Below are 8,640 nucleotides of genomic sequence, written 5' to 3'. Positions count from 1 at the left end.
ACTAGAATGCTATTTGGCCCTAAACAGAGAGTACACAGCGGCAGAATACCTGACCACTGTGACTGACCCAAAATGAAGGAAAGCTTTGACTATGTACAGACTCAGTGAGCATAGCCTTGCTATTGAGAAAGGCCGCCGTAGGCAGACATGGCTCTCAAGAGAAGACAGGCTATGTGCTCACTGCCCACAAAATGAGGTGGAAACTGAGCTGCACTTCCTAACCTCCTGCCCAATGTATGACCATATTAGAGATACATATTTCCCTCAGATTACACAGATCCACAAAGAATTCGAAAACAAATCCAAATTTGAAAAACTCCCATATCTACTGGGTGAAATTCCACAGTGTGCCATCACAGCAGCAAGATTTGTGACCTGTTGCCACGAGAAAAGGGCAACCAGTGAAGAACACACACCATTGTAAATACAACCCATATTTATGCGTATTTATTTTATCTTGTGTCCTTTAACCATTTGTATATTGTTAAAACACTGTATATATATATATATATAATATGACATTTGTAATGTCTTTACTGTTTTGAAACCTCTGTATGTGTAATGTCTACTGTTAATTTTTGTTGTTTTTCACTTTATATATTCACTTTGTATGTTGTCTACCTCACTTGCTTTGGCAATGTTAACACATGTTTCCCATGCCAATAAAGCCCTTGAATTGAATTGAATTGAATTGAGAGAGAGAGAAAGAGAGAGAGAGGGGGATAGAGAGAGTGAGAGAGAGAGAGGGAGAGAGAGAGAGAGGGGGATAGAGATAGTGAGAGAGAGAGAGAGAGAGAGAGAGAGAGAGAGAGAGAGTGAGAGAGAGAGAAAGAGAGAGAAAGAGCGAGAGAGGGATAGAGAGAGAGAGGTTAGGTAGGTAGGTTACAGGTAATGGTAGGTAGGTAGGTAGGTTACAGGTGCAGGGTAGGTAGGTTACAGGTGCCGGGTTGGTAGGTAGGTTACAGGTTCTGGGTTGGTAGGTAGGTTACAGGTGCAGGGTAGGTGGGTTACAGGTGCAGGGTAGGTAGGTAGGTAGGTTACAGGTGCTGGGTAGGTAGGTTACAGGTGCAGGGTAGGTAGGTAGGTTACAGGTAATGGGTAGGTAGGTTACAGGTGCTGGGTAGGTAGGTTACAGGTGCTGGGTAGGTAGGTTACAGGTGCAGGGTAGGTAGGTAGGTTACAGGTAATGGGTAGGTAGGTTACAGGTGCATGGTAGGTAGGTTACAGGTGCAGGGTAGGTAGGTTACAGGTGCAGGGTAGGTAGGTTACAGGTGCTGGGTTGGTAGGTAGGTTACAGGTGCTGGGTTGGTAGGTAGGTTACAGGTGCAGGGTTGGTAGGTAGGTTACAGGTGCAGGGTTGGTAGGTAGGTTACAGGTGCAGGGTAGGTAGGTTGCAGGTGTTGGGTTGGTAGGTAGGTTACAGGTGCAGGGAAGGTATGAAGGTTACAGGTGCAGGGTAGGTAGGTTACAGATGCAGGGTAGGTAGGTTACAGGTAATGGGTAGGTAGGTTACAGGTGCTGGGTTGGTAGGTAGGTTACAGGTGCAGGGTAGGTAGGTTGCAGGTGTTGGGTTGGTAGGTAGGTTACAGGTGCAGGGTAGGTAGGTAGGTTACAGGTGCATGGAAGGTATGAAGGTTACAGGTGCAGGGTAGGTAGGTTACAGGTGCTGGGTAGGTAGGTTACAGGTGCTGGGTAGGTAGGTTACAGGTGCAGGGTAGGTAGGTTGCAGGTGTTGGGTTGGTAGGTTACAGGTGCAGGGAAGGTAAGAAGGTTACAGGTGCAGGGTAGGTAGGTTACAGGTGCTGGGTAGGTAGGTTACAGGTGCAGGGTAGGTAGGTTACAGGTGCAGGGTAGGTAGGTTACAGGTAATGGTAGGTTACAGGTGCAGGGTAGGTAGGTTACAGGTGCAGGGTAGGTAGGTAGGTTACAGGTAATGGGTAGGGGTAGATAGGTAGGTTACAGGTGCAGGGTTGGTAGGTAGGTTACAGGTGCAGTGTAGGTAGGTTACAGGTGCTGGGTAGGTAGGTAGGTTACAGGTGCAGGGTAGGTAGGTAGGTAGGTTACAGGTGCTGGGTAGGTAGGTAGGTTACAGGTGCAGTGTAGGTAGGTTACAGGTGCTGGGTAGGTAGGTAGGTTACAGGTGCAGGGTAGGTAGGTTGCAGGTGCAGGGTAGGTAGGTAGGTAGGTTACAGGTGCAGTGTAGGTAAGTTACAGGTGCTGGGTAGGTAGGTAGGTTACAGGTGCAGGGTAGGTAGGTGGCAGGTGCAGGGTAGGTAGGTTACAGGCGCAGGGTAGGTAGGTTACAGGTGCAGGGTAGGTAGGTGGCAGGTGCAGGGTAGGTAGGTAGGTAGGTAGGTAGGTTACAGGTGCTGGGTAGGTAGGTAGGTTACAGGTGCAGGGTAGGTAGGTGGCAGGTGCAGAGTAGGTAGGTAGTTAGGTTACAGGTGCAGGGTAGGTAGGTTACAGGTGCAGGGTAGGTAGGTTACAGGTGCAGGGTAGGTAGGTTACAGGTGCAGGGTAGATAGGTTACAGGTGCAGGGTAGGTAGGTTACAGGTGTTGGGTTGGTAGGTAGGTTACAGGTGCAGGGTAGGTAGGTAGGTTACAGGTGCAGGGTAGGTAGATTACAGGTGCTGGGTAGGTAGGTTACAGGTACAGGGTAGGTAGGTAGGTAGGTTACAGGTCTTGGGTAGGTAGGTAGGTAGGTAGGTTACAGGTGCAGGGTAGGTAGGTTACAGGTTCAGGGTAGGCAGGCATGTCCCAGGTGCTGGGTAGGTAGGTTACAGGTGCAGGGTAGGTTGGCAGGTTACAGGTGCAGGGTAGGTAGGTTACAGGTGCAGAGTAGGTAGATTACAGGTGCTGGGTATGTAGGTTACAGGTGCTGGGTTGTAGGAAGGTTACAGGTGCTGGGTAGGTAGGTTACAGGTGATGGGTAGGTAGGTTACAGTTGCAGGGTAGGTAGGTTACAGGTGCAGGGTAGGTAGATTACAGGTGCAGGGTAGGTAGATTACAGGTGCTGGGTAGGTAGGTTACAGGTGCTGGGTAGGTAGGTAGGTTACAGGTGCTGGGTAGGTAGGTAGGTTACAGGTGCTGGGTAGGTAGGTTACAGGCGCAGGGTAGGTAGGTAGGTAGGTTACAGGTGCAGGGTAGGTAGGTTACAGGTGCAGGGTAGGTAGGTAGGTTACAGGTGCTGGGTAGGTAGGTAGGTTACAGGTGCAGGGTAGGAAGATTACAGGTGCAGGGTAGGTAGATTACAGGTGCAGGGTAGGTAGGTAGGTTACAGGTGCAGGGTAGGTAGGTAGGTTACAGGTGCTGGGTAGGTAGGTAGGTTACAGGTGCTGGGTAGGTAGGTTACAGGCGCAGGGTAGGTAGGTAGGTAGGTAGGTTACAGGTGCAGGGTAGGTAGGTTACAGGTGCAGGGTAGATAGGTAGGTTACAGGTGCTGGGTAGGTAGGTAGGTTACAGGTGCAGGGTAGGTAGATTACAGGTGCAGGGTAGGTAGATTACAGGTGCAGGGTAGGTAGGTAGGTTACAGGTGCAGGGTAGGTAGATTACAGGTGCAGGGTAGGTAGATTAAAGGTGCAGGGTAGGTAGGTTACAGGTGATGGGTAGGTAGATAGGTTACAGGTGCTGGGTAGGTAGGTAGGTTACAGGTGCAGGTTAGGTAGATTACAGGTGCAGGGTAGGTAGATTACAGGTGCAGGGTAGGTAGATTACAGGTGCTGGGTAGGTAGGTTACAGGTGCTGGGTAGGTAGGTAGGTTACAGGTGCTGGGTAGGTAGGTAGGTTACAGGTGCAGGGTAGGTAGGTTACAGGTGCAGAGTAGGTAGATTACAGGTGCTGGGTATGTAGGTTACAGGTGCAGGGTAGGTAGGTAGGTTACAGGTGCAGGGTAGGTAGATTACAGGTGCTGGGTAGGTAGGTTACAGGTGCTGGGTAGGTAGGTAGGTTACAGGTGCTGGGTAAGTAGGTAGGTTACAGGTGTTGGGTAAGTAGGTAGGTTACAGGTGCTGGGTAGGTAGGTAGGTAGGTTACAGGTGCAGGGTAGGTAGGTAGGTAGGTTACAGGTGCAGGGTAGGTAGGTAGGTTACAGGTGCAGGGTAGGTAGGTAGGTAGGTTACAGGTGCTGGGTAGGTAGGTTACAGGTGCTGGGTAGGTAGGTAGGTTACAGGTGCTGGGTAAGTAGGTAGGTTACAGGTGCAGGGTAGGTAGGTTACAAGTGCTGGGTAGGTAGGTTACAGGTGCTGGGTAGGTAGGTTACAGGTGCTGGGTAGGTAGGTTACAGGTGCTGGGTAGGTAGGTAGGTTACAGGTGCTGGGTAAGTAGGTAGGTTACAGGTGCTGGGTAAGTAGGTAGGTTACAGGTGCTGGGTAAGTAGGTAGGTTACAGGTGCAGGGTAGGTAGGTAGGTAGGTTACAGGTGCTGGGTAGGTAGGTTAGAGGTGCTGGGTAGGTAGGTAGGTTACAGGTGCTGGGTAAGTAGGTAGGTTACAGGTGCAGGGTAGGTAGGTTACAGGTGCTGGGTAGGTAGGTTACAGGTGCTGGGTAGGCAGGTTACAGGTGCTGGGTAGGTAGGTTACAGGAGCTGGGTAGGTAGGTAGGTTACAGGTGCTGGGTACGTAGGTAGGTTACAGGTGCTGGGTAAGTAGGTAGGTTACAGGTGCTGGGTAAGTAGGTAGGTTACAGGTGCAGGGTAGTTAGGTAGGTTACAGGTGCAGGGTAGGTAGGTTACAGGTGCAGGTTAAGAAGGTTACAGGTGCTGGGTAGGTAGGTTACAGGTGCAGGGTAGGTAGGTTACAGGTGCTGGGTTGGTAGGTAGGTTACAGGTGCTGGGTAGGTAGGTTACAGGTGCTGGGTAGGTAGGTTACAGGTGCAGGGTAGGTAGGTTACATGTGCTGGGTTGGTAGGTAGGTTACAGATGCAGGGTAGGTAGGTTACAGGTGCAGGGTAGGTAGATTACAGGTGCAGGGTAGGTAGGTTACAGGTGATGGGTAGGTAGATAGGTTACAGGTGCTGGGTAGGTAGGTAGGTTACAGGTGCAGGGTAGGTAGATTACAGGTGCAGGGTAGGTAGATTACAGGTGCAGGGTAGGTAGATTACAGGTGCTGGGTAGGTAGGTTACAGGTGCTGGGTAGGTAGGTAGGTTACAGGTGCTGGGTAGGTAGGTAGGTTACAGGTGCAGGGTAGGTAGGTTACAGGTGCAGAGTAGGTAGATTACAGGTGCTGGGTATGTAGGTTACAGGTGCAGGGTAGGTAGGTAGGTTACAGGTGCAGGGTAGGTAGATTACAGGTGCTGGGTAGGTAGGTTACAGGTGCTGGGTAGGTAGGTAGGTTACAGGTGCTGGGTAAGTAGGTAGGTTACAGGTGTTGGGTAAGTAGGTAGGTTACAGGTGCTGGGTAGGTAGGTAGGTAGGTTACAGGTGCAGGGTAGGTAGGTAGGTAGGTTACAGGTGCAGGGTAGGTAGGTAGGTTACAGGTGCAGGGTAGGTAGGTAGGTAGGTTACAGGTGCTGGGTAGGTAGGTTACAGGTGCTGGGTAGGTAGGTAGGTTACAGGTGCTGGGTAAGTAGGTAGGTTACAGGTGCAGGGTAGGTAGGTTACAGGTGCTGGGTAGGTAGGTTACAGGTGCTGGGTAGGTAGGTTACAGGTGCTGGGTAGGTAGGTTACAGGTGCTGGGTAGGTAGGTAGGTTACAGGTGCTGGGTAAGTAGGTAGGTTACAGGTGCTGGGTAAGTAGGTAGGTTACAGGTGCTGGGTAAGTAGGTAGGTTACAGGTGCAGGGTAGGTAGGTAGGTAGGTTACAGGTGCTGGGTAGGTAGGTTACAGGTGCTGGGTAGGTAGGTAGGTTACAGGTGCTGGGTAAGTAGGTAGGTTACAGGTGCAGGGTAGGTAGGTTACAGGTGCTGGGTAGGTAGGTTACAGGTGCTGGGTAGGCAGGTTACAGGTGCTGGGTAGGTAGGTTACAGGAGCTGGGTAGGTAGGTAGGTTACAGGTGCTGGGTACGTAGGTAGGTTACAGGTGCTGGGTAAGTAGGTAGGTTACAGGTGCTGGGTAAGTAGGTAGGTTACAGGTGCAGGGTAGTTAGGTAGGTTACAGGTGCAGGGTAGGTAGGTTACAGGTGCAGGTTAAGAAGGTTACAGGTGCTGGGTAGGTAGGTTACAGGTGCAGGGTAGGTAGGTTACAGGTGCTGGGTTGGTAGGTAGGTTACAGGTGCTGGGTAGGTAGGTTACAGGTGCTGGGTAGGTAGGTTACAGGTGCAGGGTAGGTAGGTTACATGTGCTGGGTTGGTAGGTAGGTTACAGATGCAGGGTAGGTAGGTTACAGGTGCTGGGTAGGTAGGTTACAGGTGCAGGGTAGGTAGGTTACAGGTGCAGGGTAGGTAGGTTACAGGTGCTGGGTTGGTAGGTAGGTTACAGGTTCTGGGTTGGTAGGTAGGTTACAGGTGCAGGGTAGGTAGGTTACAGGTGCTGGGTAGGTAGGTTACAGGTGCTGGGTAGGTAGGTAGGTTACAGGTAATGGGTAGGTAGGTAGGTTACAGGTGCAGGGTAGGTAGGTTACAGGTGCAGGGTAGGTAGGTTACAGGTGCAGGATAGGTAGGTTACAGGTACAGGTTAAGAAGGTTACAGGTGCTGGGTAGGTATGAAGGTTACAGGTGCAGGGTAGGTAGGTTACAGGTGCAGGGTAGGTAGATTACAGGTGCTGGGTAGGTAGGTTACAGGTGCTGGGTAGGTAGGTTACAGGTGTAGGGTAGGTAGGTTACAGGTGCTGGGTAAGTAGGTAGGTTACAGGTGCAGGGTAGGTAGGTAGGTTACAGGTGCTGGGTAAGTAGGTAGGTTACAGGTGCAGGGTAGGTAGGTAGGTTACAGGTGCTGGGTAAGTAGGTAGGTTACAGGTGCAGGGTAGGTAGGTTACAGGTGCAGGGTAGGTAGGTAGGTTACAGGTGCTGGGTAAGTAGGTAGGTTACAGGTGCAGGGTAGGTAGGTAGGTTACAGGTGCAGGGTAGGTAGGTTACAGGTGCAAGGTAGTTAGGTAGGTTACAGGTGCAGGGTAGGTAGGTTACAGGTGCAGGTTAAGAAGGTTACAGGTGCTGGGTAGGTAGGTTACAGGTGCTGGGTAGATAGGTTACAGGTGCAGGGTAGGTAGGTTACATGAGCTGGGTTGGTAGGTAGGTTACCGATGCAGGGTAGGTAGGTTACAGGTGCTGGGTAGGTATGTAGGTTACAGGTGCAGGGTAGGTAGGTTACAGGTGCTGGGTTGGTAGGTAGGTTACAGGTTCTGGGTTGGTAGGTAGGTTACAGGTGCAGGGTAGGTAGGTTTCAGGTGCAGGGTAGGTAGGTTACAGGTTCAGGGTAGGCAGGCATGTCCCAGGTGCTGGGTAGGTAGGTTACAGGTGCAGGGTAGGTTGGCAGGTTACAGGTGCAGGGTAGGTAGGTTACAGGTGCAGAGTAGGTAGATTACAGGTGCTGGGTATGTAGGTTACAGGTGCTGGGTTGTAGGAAGGTTACAGGTGCAGGGTAGGTAGGTTACAGGTGCTGGGTAGATAGGTTACAGGTGCAGGGTAGGTAGGTTACATGAGCTGGGTTGGTAGGTAGGTTACCGATGCAGGGTAGGTAGGTTACAGGTGCTGGGTAGGTATGTAGGTTACAGGTGCAGGGTAGGTAGGTTACAGGTGCTGGGTTGGTAGGTAGGTTACAGGTTCTGGGTTGGTAGGTAGGTTACAGGTGCAGGGTAGGTAGGTTTCAGGTGCAGGGTAGGTAGGTTACAGGTTCAGGGTAGGCAGGCATGTCCCAGGTGCTGGGTAGGTAGGTTACAGGTGCAGGGTAGGTTGGCAGGTTACAGGTGCAGGGTAGGTAGGTTACAGGTGCAGAGTAGGTAGATTACAGGTGCTGGGTATGTAGGTTACAGGTGCTGGGTTGTAGGAAGGTTACAGGTGCTGGGTAGGTAGGTTACAGGTGATGGGTAGGTAGGTTACAGTTGCAGGGTAGGTAGGTTACAGGTGCAGGGTAGGTAGATTACAGGTGCAGGGTAGGTAGATTACAGGTGCTGGGTAGGTAGGTTACAGGTGCTGGGTAGGTAGGTAGGTTACAGGTGCTGGGTAGGTAGGTTACAGGCGCAGGGTAGGTAGGTAGGTAGGTTACAGGTGCAGGGTAGGTAGGTTACAGGTGCAGGGTAGGTAGGTTACAGGTGTAGGGTAGGTAGGTTACAGGTGCTGGGTAAGTAGGTAGGTTACAGGTGCAGGGTAGGTAGGTAGGTTACAGGTGCTGGGTAAGTAGGTAGGTTACAGGTGCAGGGTAGGTAGGTAGGTTACAGGTGCTGGGTAAGTAGGTAGGTTACAGGTGCAGGGTAGGTAGGTTACAGGTGCAGGGTAGGTAGGTAGGTTACAGGTGCTGGGTAAGTAGGTAGGTTACAGGTGCAGGGTAGGTAGGTAGGTTACAGGTGCAGGGTAGGTAGGTTACAGGTGCAAGGTAGTTAGGTAGGTTACAGGTGCAGGGTAGGTAGGTTACAGGTGCAGGTTAAGAAGGTTACAGGTGCTGGGTAGGTAGGTTACAGGTGCAGGGTAGGTAGGTTACAGGTGCTGGGTTGGTAGGTAGGTTACAGGTGCAGGGTAGGTAGGTTACAGGTGCTGGGTAGATAGGTTACAGGTG

The sequence above is a fragment of the Oncorhynchus mykiss genome, unplaced genomic scaffold (genome assembly GCF_013265735.2).
Source record: "Oncorhynchus mykiss isolate Arlee unplaced genomic scaffold, USDA_OmykA_1.1 un_scaffold_219, whole genome shotgun sequence".
Lineage (NCBI taxonomy): Eukaryota > Metazoa > Chordata > Actinopteri > Salmoniformes > Salmonidae > Oncorhynchus > Oncorhynchus mykiss.
The sequence above is the reverse complement of the archived record's forward strand: the minus strand, read 5'-3'. Positions refer to the sequence as shown.